Source organism: Actinia tenebrosa, unplaced genomic scaffold (assembly GCF_029948245.1).
Source record: "Actinia tenebrosa isolate PJP-AT-01 unplaced genomic scaffold, QUT_ActTen_1.0 PGA_scaffold5__44_contigs__length_20552954, whole genome shotgun sequence".
Classification (NCBI taxonomy): domain Eukaryota; kingdom Metazoa; phylum Cnidaria; class Anthozoa; order Actiniaria; family Actiniidae; genus Actinia; species Actinia tenebrosa.
Genome location: NW_028292582.1, coordinates 5994472 through 6007464, shown reverse-complemented (window position 1 = coordinate 6007464; position 12993 = coordinate 5994472). Strand labels below are relative to the sequence as shown.

At 50.1% G+C, this 12993-nt stretch overlaps 1 long non-coding RNA gene across 1 annotated transcript; it reads left to right on the top strand.

Moving 5' to 3' along the window:
* Positions 1-7877: 7877 nt before the first annotated feature.
* Positions 7878-8348, top strand: LOC148906394 (uncharacterized). Its single transcript, XR_016121336.1, has 2 exons — positions 7878-7983; positions 8062-8348. It is a non-coding gene; the product is annotated as an uncharacterized LOC148906394 (long non-coding RNA).
* The last annotated feature ends 4645 nt before the right edge of the window (positions 8349-12993 follow it).

The following is a 12993-nucleotide window of genomic DNA, read 5'->3' as shown; positions in this document are numbered from 1 at the left end:
CAGGAGCAAAATAATAATAATAATAATAATAATTTATTGAGTATTTAACAAGTTTCAATACTTTACAATAGAAGAAAGAAATTACACTAAAAATGACAGGTTAACAACTATATATAATATTACAATTTCTTTAAAAAGATAATATAATACATGGAATAAAATGATTGCTAGGTATAAACTATAAATGATAATATTTACGAAATAGATAAGTTTTTAATTTAGATTTAAACAAACTAAGTGAGCTCAAGGCTTTTATCTCTTGAGGAATTTTGTTCCAGAGAGCGGGGGCGGCAGCTGAGAACGCTCTGTCACCGTAAGATTTACTGGCAGTTTTTGGAATGATTAATTGCTTTTGATTAGCAGAACGTAGTGTGCGCGTTGGATTGTATCTTTTAAGAAGTTCAGTTATATAGACCGGAGCCATGTTGTTTAGTGCTTAAAAACAGTCAGGAGTATTTTGTAATCAATACCAGCTTTGACTGGAAGCCAATGGAGACCAATAAGTACAGGACTGATAGATTCATATTTCTTGGAGCTAGTGATAAGTCTTGCTGCAGCGTTTTGGACGCGCTGGATTTTACCTATTTCTTCGCCTGGAAGGCCATAAAGAATACCGTTACAAAAGTCAATTTTTGAAGAAATGAATGCATGAACAAGACGCTTAATGTTGTCACGATCGAGGAAGTTTCTAATCATGCCAATGTTCTTTAGTGAGAAAAAGGCAGACCTGCAAAGCATGTTAACGTGATTTGGCATCTGGAGGTGAGAATCCAGGGTAACACTAAGGCTGCGTACTGAACTGGATGGTGAGATACTGTAGCCATTAACATTGAAAGATTGAATTGGTGGTACTTTAGAGAAACGGGATGACAGGTGGATTTTCTCGGCCTTATCAGGGTTACAGGATAAGCCGTTGATGGTACACCAGGTAAGAACATCCTTTGTGCATGCTTCAAGCTGTGATAGTGCAGAAGGACGATCACTTATCGATTTCATTGATATATAAAGTTGTGTATCGTCAGCATGCACCATGACTTTTAGCTCATGTGCTAAGATGACGTCTTCAATGGGCGCGAATAACAGAGCAAACAGCAAAGGTCCTAAAACTGACCCTTGGGGAACGCCGAAATGTAGTGGCACCGAACGAGATGGGGTTCCATGAATGACGACCTGTTGGTGACGGTCAATAATATAGGATCTGAACCATTCGATAGCAGTTCCACAAATAGTCCATTTCACGGTTACCTGGACGCCATCTTGGATTTAGATGAAAGCGAGGCTGACCTTGAGTTGTCTGGAAAGGCTTGAAAAGTTTATACGGTAGTTCCGGTGACTGTTCAAGTAAAAATGAGCTCAAAATGTTTGAAAAACGAAAGAAAAAGCGTAGGTCCGCAATGTCGGTGCTGCCTATGGCTGTACGAATGCTTTTTATAAGAACTTAGACTTGAATTTTTTCTGTTTCCCGAGTGACAAATCAAAGCGAAATCGATGGTGTAATCAAGAGAAAATATTTGCTCTGTCATTTGATTTGTCACTCGGGAAACAGAAAAAATTCAAGTCTGGGTTCTTATAAAAAGCGTTCGTACAGCCATAGGCAGCACCGACATTGCGGACCTACGCTTTTTCTTTCGTTTTTCAAACATTTTGAGCTCATTTTTACTTGAACAGTCACCGGAACTACCGTATAAACTTTTCAAGCCTTTCCAGACGACTCAAGGCCAGCCTCACTTTCATACAAATCCAAGATGGCGTCCAGGCAACCGTGAAATGGACTATTCCGTATCTAGTATGAAGTCTGTCTAAAAGTGCCTCATGGTTGAAGGTGTCAAATGCGCACGATAAGTCTAAGAAAACCAACACAACTTCTTCGCGTCTGTCAATCGCAGTCTGAATGTCATTTACAACACGCAGAATCGCTGTTTCGGTGCTATGGAGAGGTCTATATGCTGATTGGAATTTCGATAGCAAGTCATTGGATTGGAGATAAGCTAATGTTTGTGAGGCTGCCACGCGACCAGTTAGTTTTGAGACAAACATCAGAGTGGTAATGAGCCGGTAATTACTAAGCTCTTCACGGTCAAGAGATGCATTAAGCGATGCATTAATGATGTTGGTCAGGAAAGGTGTCACGATAATCACTGATTGTTTAAATAGTGGAGTTGGTACAGGATCCAGTTTACAGGTTTTTGGTTTGGACTTGCCAATATGTTTGATTATGTAGTCCACTGCTACCTCAGAGAATTTATTGAAGCGTGTAGAGCATGGTGATTGATTTGTCGTAACAGAAAGATCGCTGTCTACGAGGTTAGAGGATTGAAGTTGTTGCTTTAATGAAATGATCTTATTGTTGAAGAAGTCAGCAAAACTGTCTGCTAAGGCTTGTGGGCTGTCGTGAGATGGTAATGACGGCGCAGACTTTACTGTAAAGAGACCGTCAATGAGGTTGAAAAGTTGACCTTGATCAGAGTTGGATATACGACTACGATAGTAATCTTGTTTAGCAGCCTTAATATTGTCATAGTAAGAAATGCAATGATCACTAAAAATTTGGAGATGTACCTCCAGACCAGTTGACCTATATTTGCGTTCAATTTGTCTCTTTCTACGCTTTAAAGATTTTAACGATTCATCGAACCAGGGAGCTTAGGGGCGCAGAGTCACAAGACGTGTACGCATAGGCGTATGTTTTTCCAATGTATTTTGAAGCGTTCGATTGAAATGATGACATGCTATATTTACGTCGAAAATAGGACAGATAGCGTTTGATAGTTCTATTTTCACGTCGTCGTGCCACGCCTTTATGTCAATGCTACGCAAGTTACGACGACTTATCTCTTTTTTAGTTGGTTGTGATTTCTGTATGTTTAAATTACAAGTGATAGGTAAGTGATCAGAAATGTCAAAAGAACAGTTTACGATTTTAGGAGGGTCTGCCGTGATCCGGTCACCTTGACGAGTAATGATAAGAAGTAGTGATATATGTCTACACATAGGGTCAGGTTAATTTATTCATGCATTACATATTCATGTATTCCGGTTACCATGGCAAATCACCGGAAACGGAAGTAATTGGGGTGATGGATCGCCCAAGGGGAGGCGGGAACGGGTGACGACGCGGGTGACGTAAGTGGGTATTTGATATTTGATATTTTCCTTTTTTATTTTATTTGAAAAAGTATTAGGTCCCGCGAGCGGGGGTCGAACCAGCAACCTTCGGAACTATAGTCCGACGCTCTACGCGTTGAGCTACCGCGAGCACTTACTTAGGGAGGTGTTTAAAAAAGGTAGTCAAGACGTGGGTTTTGAGATTAACGGTTTTTTAATAGGAGGGGTATTCATGACATTTACATGTACAGGTGTTACATGAGCAAACGCAGGTATGACCCTTAGAGGTCATCCATCGGTCACGACTTTCTTTGATGTATTTCTTGCGCTGTTCCCTGCGCTCTTCTACTTTGCGCTTTTCTTCCTTTTGCTCGTACGTGCGGAGGGCATCGTTGGAAACCTTGATCTTCCATTGGGCATACGCTTCGATGAGGCTGGGATCGCCAGAGTGAATGTGAGGTCCTTGAGGAGGATTGACCATGGCAAAGGTATAGGTATTCCAGGCGGGGAGAAAGCTTATGCGTCGTAGGATGCCATGATTGGTGACGAGGACTTTGCCAATGCCTCGAGCAAGGTCGTTGGCTATTTCCTTGGGAGTATCGGGGCTGTGGATGAGGTATTTTTTGTGGGTTTCAGAATGAACGAACCACTTGGCGCTTTCCTCTTCTTCGAGGGTGGGTCTGGGTTTTGCTTTGGAGAGGTCGTTCCCACGAACTTTAATGAGACTGGCCGTGACTTGGTCGTCGACGGTGGGGACAGGCTTGGCTTCTTTGGAGACCTTAACTTGAGCCTTGAATTGAGCGTAAGCTTGAATGAGGTTAGCTGAGGATTGAGCCTAAGAAGGTAAGAAAATAAAAAGGAAAAAAAGTTTTTTTTTAAAAAAAAAGAAAAGCTCCCCTGCGAGGAGTCGAACCTCGATCTCCAGCCAGCTAGGCCAGTATCATACCATTAGACCACCGGGGCTGCTATGAAATAGAAGGGTGAAGTTAAGGTAGTCTAGGGTAGGGATCCGGAAGGAATTAGCATATAAACTCGAGTCATAGGTGTGTTAAAAGGTTTTTATTGACCAATGAAAAAGCAGTACATAAATTTAACAAACGAAATGTTTTTTAATTAGATAAGTCGTGTCGTCGGACGCGTTTGCCATTACGAAGAGTTTGGAAAGGTGTGGTACAGTTTCTACATTGGGGGAACCATCCAGGAAGGTAAGCGAGACATGCATCGCAGCGTTTGTAGCGAAGGACGTAACGAGCTAGGCCAGGGAGAGGATTGAGGTCGAGTGAGGTCAGGTAGCGACGCATGTGGGACTGGTAGTCGAGGGAGAACTTGACGTGGTTGAGAGGAGTGTGGGGCGGATGGATTCGTTGATGAAGTCGGACGAGACGGAGTCGTTGTTTGTGGAGGAGGATGACGTGGAAGGTGTTGGTTTGAAATTCTTGGATGCACAGGCGACTGGCCCATTTGACGGCCGCGGCGTCTCGGGTGTGACGAATGAACGTTTTAAATAAGGTGTCTAAGCGAGTGACGCAGATTTGGTGTGGAGGTCCAGGGAGGGAGGAACAAGGACACGGCATGGGATAGTGATGACGGTGTTGATCCATGTAGCGCACGAGGCAGAGGGAATGACAGGCTTGGACGGGGACGTGACGAGGTGCCGGAGGCATGTACCCTCGGAGAGCGAATTGACGGCAGTTGAAGATGTGGTATTGACCCGTGTAATCGATGGTCCCTTCTTGACCCGAATAAGGGATGGGCTTACGGCAGAGCAGGCACGGCGGAGGCTTGATGGTGTTGTGGAAGTTGACGTGAGCAATGGGTCGGATGTGGATGAGGTCGTGAACGTGACGCAAGAAGAGGAGCATGATGCGGGCCATGGTGGGTTGAGCCATTTCCCAGACGGGGTCGCCGCTGTACACTTGAGAGAAGTGGCCTTCGAGGTAGTTGACGAACAAGGAACCGGGCCATTGAGGCAGCGCGTGAGGGGCACGACAGTAAGGGCAGGTGTAGTTGAAGCCCGTGCTGAGGATCCACTGCATGAGGCACTCGGTGTGTATGGGTTGGGCACAGCAGGAGGTCGTGTTGGTGTCGGAGTAAAGTGTTTCGGTTGGAAGGTGTCGTTGAAGCGGATGATCGGGAAGAGGCGAGTAACAGACGCAGCACTGTTGAGGAGCAAGAGTAGTTTCAAACGTGAACGAGGGGAGCAGTATTGGCAAAGGTCTTCGTCAGGGTGAACGCGTCAGTAGGTCTGTATGGAAAGGAAAGTATTAAGAAGTGCACCAGCCACAGGGGCTGGAGTCCTTTTTCTTGTTGAAGATGGATAAGAAGTTGAGGAACAATTGGAAGGTGGGACATGCATCCAGAGCGTCGGCCACGTCAGTGATGAGGTGTGAAGGAGTGCGTTTTTGGAAGTCAGGAGGGAAGAAGAACCTTTTGTTGTCCACTTCGGAGTCCTTGACCGCTTCGTTGCATTGGAGACAGTCAGGATCTTGAGCCTCTTGACACGTACATATCAGATGAGAGGGGTCGTACGGGGTGTCGGGGCGTGTAGTAGAGGCCTTCTAATGAGGGAAAAGGACAACGTGGAAATGCTTTTAGAAAGGAGGCTTTGGTAGCGCGTAATGTTTTTTTGGTGCTGACCCCCATGATGTAGATGCTGGGATCGTTGTCGTCCGTGTGGAAGTAGGGAGCCACGTAGACGTAGACGGACGTGTGGGCATTGAAGTGGGATAGGGGAAGGTCGCGATTGAGGCCATCGACTAAGGGCAGGTAAGTAAAGATGATGTTGCTGTCGTCCTGGTACGTTCTCCACATGGCCGAAGCGAATAAGTAGTGGTTGATGGTGGCCGAGGTGGAAAGTTGAACGCGGATGAATCCTGAGGGCGGGTATTCGCGGGCCTCGTGGGCGATGAGTAGGTAGCGTAGAGGCGTGGAAGGAGTTTGCGTGAACTGGAAGTTGTGGAGACGCGTATAGGTAGAATGGAGGACGATGGGACCATAGGCATTGGGGGTACGGTGGTGACAGCTGTAATCTTGGGCATCTTCGAGGGCGATGGTGGTGGAGGGGATGATGGTAAAGGGGTGCGCTTGGTGGTCGATGTCGTCCTGTGAAGGGGTGTCGTTGGCTTGGTAATCGTCGTCCTCGTCAGAGGAGTCGAGAGGCAAGAGTTCCAGGGTGGTGAGGAAGGGTGGATCGGTGTGGATGGGCCGGGCCCTGCACATGGGACACTGAGTGTTTTGACGAGTACGCCATTGGTCGAGGCAGTCGTAGTGAAATTGGTGTTTGCAACAAAGGGTCATGACGGTGTTGGGGCAGTTGGGGGGTACGTTGGAGAGGCAAATGGCGCAGGTGACGGCAGCGGCCTGAAGAAAACACAAAGTGAAGTTCACAAGGTAAAGGCAAGGGTATCGAGCCAGAACATGCCGGTGACAAAGTCCCCTCCTTCGAGTTCAATGAATCTTTCGATGTCGATGCCGGCGACTCTGAGTTTGTTTTGGAGGCATCGTTTATAGCATTGCAGTTGGTGAAGGAGAGGGTGGGTATCGCTGCTGAGGCGGGTATGAAGTAACCAGAGTTTTTTGTCGTAGAGGAGGTCGTGAAGGTTGTCGAGCAGTTGGGTAAGGACTAGGGTTCTTCTAATGTGTTTGCGTAGGACGTTTGTGGCGGTGGTAGCGATTGCGGTCTGAAAGAATAGAGGTCTTTTAGGTTCTGGTGTCTGGAGGAGCGAGGCCTAGTTTAAGGATGCTGCAGGAATGAAGTTGCTTTTGAAGGAGTTCGTGGATGCCTTTCAAGTCGCCTCGAAAGAGTTTCCACTTTTTTTCGAATGCGGTGACTAGTCGTTCTTGGCGACGGAAGAAGAGGTAGAGGTCTCGGGTGTCTTGTTTGTTTTGTTTGTAGCCGTTAGAGATGAAGTCGATGACGCGACGAAGCGCTTCCTAGGGGTGGGCAAGAGCATGTGAAACATTGGAGCATAGGTATGGTAAGGTTTTCTGTAGGTTTCGTCATAGTACTGTTCGTAGCACGAACGGGGCAAGCGAAACATGACGTGATTGTGGATGACGTAGTTGTAATTGTCTCGGTCGGCCACCCCGTCGGGGAATTGGTCGGGCGTGATGTAATCAGGACCCACGCATAAGTTTTGGGTGCAATGAGGACACATGATGCTAAAGTGGGTACGCTTCATTTCCAAGTAGTGCAGGATGCAGGCGCCATGAAGGGGATGATTGCAGCAGGGTGTCATGACGAAGGGTTCTGAAGTATTGCATTCGCAAGGCAAGATACAAATGGTACATACCAGGGTTTCGTCCTGACTGGCCTCGGCTTCAGGCTCATCATCCTGATCCTCTTCTTGTTCCACGTCCTCCCGCTTACGCTTAGGAGCAGAAGGACCTGCTTCTCCTTCGGTATTGGATTCATTATCCGAATCATGATTGTTGATGTAGGCATTACGGGCGTTAACCACCACGGAATCATAGGGATCATCAATGTTGAATCGATTGAACTGAGGCATCGGTGCAGGGACGCCGGCGTCGGTAGGCAATGGTGGTGGTGGCGGTGTTCCTGGAGGAGTAGGCGCAGTTTGGTCTACTTGGTTGTCTTCTGGATGGGGGATGACCATGCGGCGGTTGGATCTCTTGGGAGGCATGATGAAGGTTGGCGTTGGCTAAGTAAAGTAACTAAGGACTAGGTATCTAGGCATACGATTTGGTGATTGGGTACGAAAATGGACTTGAATATATAGGGGTAGGGAGGGGAGGGTAGGGGGTCCCCCCACCCCCCTAGGTGGGGTCTATATAGGGGGACCAGGATCTGTGATTTGTATAGGTTTTGTATAGTGAATCACCAGTAAAGCCAACGTAGGATACGAAGATACCAGTGTGGTAAGTACGATGAAGCGTTACGTGTGGGCGTGGCTTATTTTAGGCATGAGCTTATGTTTTGCTTTTTAAACACTGCAGTACTCATCAGTATGAAAATGACAAAGAGATGCGATCGAAAGCAAAGAATGAATAAGAGAATGAAGGATACCATTTATCAAGCCTTGGATGCAGTGCGACAAGATGATTATAGCAATCAAGACATGTTATCAAGCACGCAATACATCCTAGTTCGAAGAACATTTTTTAATGTAGTGGAGTTGTTAAAGACTAGAGGCATTGAAGAGTTAGATAAATTTGATGTACTATTGCTGAAACAATATGTAACCGAATACGTGAATAAATACGGGTACACCGTTGAATCTTAACTGGGTGTCTTTTGCTTTTTGTTTTCTGAAGGAAGGCTTTGCGAAGGCATTATCCAAACATTATAAGGAAGGCACGACTCCCGATCCTCAGTTTTTGCGAGACGCGAAGGAATACGTCAAGGCGGTACACGGCTTAGCCAATACGTTAACGGGATGGATCGATGCTATTGAAAAGCAGCAGGAGCGGAAGAGGAGGGTGGCGTTCGTGTTAGCGCGCCGAGCCAGGGAACGGGCCCGAGTGAAGCAGGCATTGGTGGATCCAGAACGAGGGCGTACGAAAGTGTATGTCATAGAGGAGTACGGTGTAGGCAATCGTTTAGTGTTTTCGCACCATGGCATCAGGCAGGAGCACCAGGAGCTCGTCTCTGATTAAGAGTTGTGCTCGCTCGGTGTTTGCAGTGAACGTGCCCATGCGGACGCGGGTCATTTCGTATCGGATCGAGACGAGGTCCAGTTTGGAGCAGGCCGGTCGCCAACGTAGGCCGTACGTGGGTCACGACGACGATGATGACGACGATGACGGTGACGAGGACTTGGACGAGGGAGGAGAGGAAGGAGAAGACGAATGGGGGGTGCGATGGGTGGAACGTTTATTTGATCAAGTCATGGAACGCATTGCCGGCGAGGAAGGATTGACGGCTCGGGATCAAGTAGGCATGACCCTGTACGGTGGGGACTTGGAATACCCGGTGTCGTTGGCCATACGTCCGTACCACACGCCTCAATTTCAAAGGTTGATGTTGACCAACGCCATCGAAATGATTCAACAGTCCAAGAGGGAATGGATGTTGGGTCGATCGTTGGACATTACGGTGACGGTGATCAAAGACGTGAAGGGACGAGGACGGGTGTGCACGACGACCATCATGACGCCCGAACTGTTGCGAGATCGGCTGGAAAGGGGAGTCCTACGCAAACCGCCGGCGGCGGTGGGGTCGAAGGTAGCGGAACACGTGATTCAGATCTTAGCGTGGCGAAGCGTGAGAACGAGAGACGAGGTGAGGCAAGAGTTGGAGGTGCAGCACGAATGGACGTGGGAAGAAATATTGACGCGTTGGTGCGTCGTGCACCCTACCACGAACATCTTGGTCCTTTGCCAAAAGGGAGGCCCGGGGGCGCATCACGAGGTCATCTGGAAGAGCACGTACAGCAGCGAAACGGAGGGATGGGTGATGTGGCTGGACGAAGAAGACCCCGCGATGCTGGACGTCGTGTCGCCCAACGTGTTGTATGGGGAGGCCGAGTTTTTGCACCATCGGTTGTGTTTGAGGTGCGGCGTGATTCATCGTCATCAAAGAACGCATGCCTGCAGTGAAAAAAAGGCCTTAACCAAGTACCAGTTGGGCAAGAAGAGGCCGCACTACAAGGCCACGGAGGAAGTCAAGCGGCGTAAGGTCTCGTGGGTCTTCGACGACGAACACGAGAATTGTTTGGGTAGGGCCTTGTACCGGGCGCTGAAGGGGATGGGGTTGGAAGTGACGGTGGAAGGAGGGTACGAGAAGTCGCTGCAAGATTGGTACGGCGAGATGGGCATGGAGGACACCTGGGATCGAGCGTGCGGGTTGGACGACGTGAAGCGGTGGTGTGCGAGCATCAACGAGGGCTACGCGACGGACGAAGAACACGGCTTTGAGGTGTGTGTGTACGACGAGAAGAACCGGTACGTGGTGGCCTCGTTTGGGAGCAGTGTAGGAAAAGGCAAGGGCACGTTGACCCCCATTTACTTGAACTGGATGGACGAGCACTTCACGTGGATCGAGTCCATGACGGGGTGGTTGGGACGATCGTACTTCTGCACGCAATGCAATAAGGGGTACAGCAATAAGGAAACACACAAGTGCGTCCGCCCTTGCTTGTGGTGTGGGGAAGAGCGGAACGACCACTACATCAAGTATTCTAACGAACGCATCACGTGCGACGCCTGTCACGTGGGGTTTTGGTCCGGCGTGTGTTACCGTTCGCACCTGATGCGACGTCACAAGGGATCGTTGACCTATACCACCTGTGAACGACGGTACGTGTGTCGGGAGTGCAAGACCGCCGTGGATCGGATGCGCTACGACCAAAAGACTAGGGTGTGGTACATGGTCGACGATCACGTCTGTTACGAATACGATTGTTTGGTGTGTCGGGAGAAGAAAGTAAAGCGAGGAGAGCACTTGTGTTACGTCAAGGGCGTGAGCAGCGATCCTACGGAAGGGAATGCACGACCCAAGAAGAAGGAGAACGAAAAACGTAAGTTCTTTCTGGCGTTTTTTGACTTCGAGGCTCGGTGCCTGGAGGAACGTCACGTGGTCAACAAAGTGGTAGTGCTGCTGACGTGCCACGAGTGTGCTTCTTACGTGGAAGAGTACCGGACGCGAGGGTGTGCGGGAACGTGCGGCCGTCAACGGATGTTCGTGTTTGACGATGCCTCGGCCTTCATGGATTGGTTGTTGGGTCCCAAGCGCGACGTGCACGCCTTGTACACGTTTATGGCCCACAACCTCAAGGGGTACGACGCGTACCCTATCCTGGAGGAGTGCGTCAAGCGAGGCATCAAGCCCAAGTGCGTGTACCAAGGGAGTAAGGTCATCACCATGACGCTGGAAGGGATCGCGTTTAAAGATTCGGTGTGCTTTATTCCCATGGCTCTACGCAAGTTCCCGGCCACCTTCGGAACCTCGGGAGGCGACAAGGGTCACTTTCCTCACTTCTTTAACACGTTGGAGAATACGCAGTACGAGGGCCCTTTCCCCGCTCCCGAGTATTACGGCGTGGACGACATGGACGTCCGCGAGAAGGAAGCGTTCATGGCGTGGTGGCACGAGCAGGAGGGCAAGACGTTCGTGATGAAGAAGGAAATCGAGAAGTATTGCATCCAAGACGTGATGGTGATGGCCCGGGGGTGTCTAAAATTTCGGGAGCTTTACGTCGACAAGTTCGACGTGGACCCCTTTGCGGAGTGCGTCACCATTGCCTCGACCTGCCTGACGGTCTTCAAGAAGAACTTTTTGGAATCGGAAGTGATGGGCGTCGTGCCGCCGTTGGGGTATCGTCAGCGGGACATCCAATCGGTCCAAGCCCTGGAATGGTTGCACTCGTTGGGGCTGCCCGAACTGCGTTGGGCCGGAAGTACGCAGGGCGAGGTGACCTTGCAAGGCAGCAAAGTGGACGGGTACGATCGGCGAACCAACACCGTCTACCAATTCCACGGGTGTTTCTACCACGGGTGCGAAGTGTGCTTCAGGCGAAGTCAGGTTCATGCTCATTTGGGGGTGACCATGGGCGATCTGTTCGACAAGACGCGGGAGAGAACGTTGGAACTGCGTGCCGCGGGACATCACGTGGTGGAAATGTGGAGTCACGTGTGGGATGCAGAACGCGAGTATCACGTATTCCCCGAGTGGATTAAGGACTTGGACCCCATACAGCCTCGCGAAGCGTTGATGGGCGGACGTACCAACGCCGTGGGACTCTACGCGTACTGCGAGGGGGAAGTCCAAGTCGACGAGTCGGACGACGAGGCCATGGCCTTGATGTTGTGCTCGGACCCCGTGCATCGCATACGGTACGTGGACGTGGTGTCGCTCTACCCTACGGTGATGTGGGAGGAAGAGTACCCCATAGGCCACCCCATGGTGTACTTGGGTGACGATTTGGATTTAGACCCCGAGGAGATTGCGGATTGTATTCTGGACGAAGAGTGGTTTGGCTTGGTCAAGTGTGACGTCGACCCTCCCCGCGGACTGTTCTTTCCCGTGCTTCCGCGCATCGCCGACCACAAGCTGATGTTCACGCTGTGCGCGGCCTGCTGCGACGAAAAGGACGTGGACGAGAACGGAGAGTGCACGCACACCCTAGAAGAGCGTCGCTTACGGCACGGCGTGTGGACGACCCCCGAGTTGAAGGAAGCGCTGAATCAGGGGTACGACGTGGCGCAGGTGCACGAAGTGTGGCACTACCCCGAACGCAGCAGCGACTTGTTTCGATCGTACATTCGTGACAATCTGAAAATGAAGATGGAAGCCTCGGGGTGGCCGTCCGATTGCGACACGGAAGACAAGAAGCGGGACTTCATGCGGTCCGTGAAGGCCAGTCAGGGCATCGATCTTCAGTACGAAAACGTCGTAAGGAATCCGGGGCTGCGCTCGGTGGCCAAGTTGAACCTCAATTCGTTGTGGGGCAAGTTCGGACAAAATCCGTTTCGCGGTAAGGTCGAGTACGTCACGGAACCTTGCCGCTTCTTCGAACTGCTGCACGACGATACGGTCAACGTGAAGACGGTGCTGCTGCTGACGGGCGACATGGTACAAGTCAACTACGACGTGCACCGCGAGTCCACGGTGTGCAACCCCAACGGCAACGTCGTCATCCCTGCGTTCGTGACGGCCTGGGCCCGTTTGCGGTTGTACGACAAGCTGAGTGCTCTGGGGGACCGCGTGCTGTACCACGACACGGATTCCATCATCTACAAGACGGTGCGGGAAGGCGACGAGGAACTGGACACGGGGGATCAGCTGGGGCAATGGTCGGACGAATGCGGCGATTCGGACGCCAACTGGATCGTGGAATACGTGTCCTTGGGCCCCAAGACGTACGCGTACCGTACCAAGAAGGGCGAGTGCGTCGTGAAGTGCAAGGGCATCAGATTGACCCCCTGCGC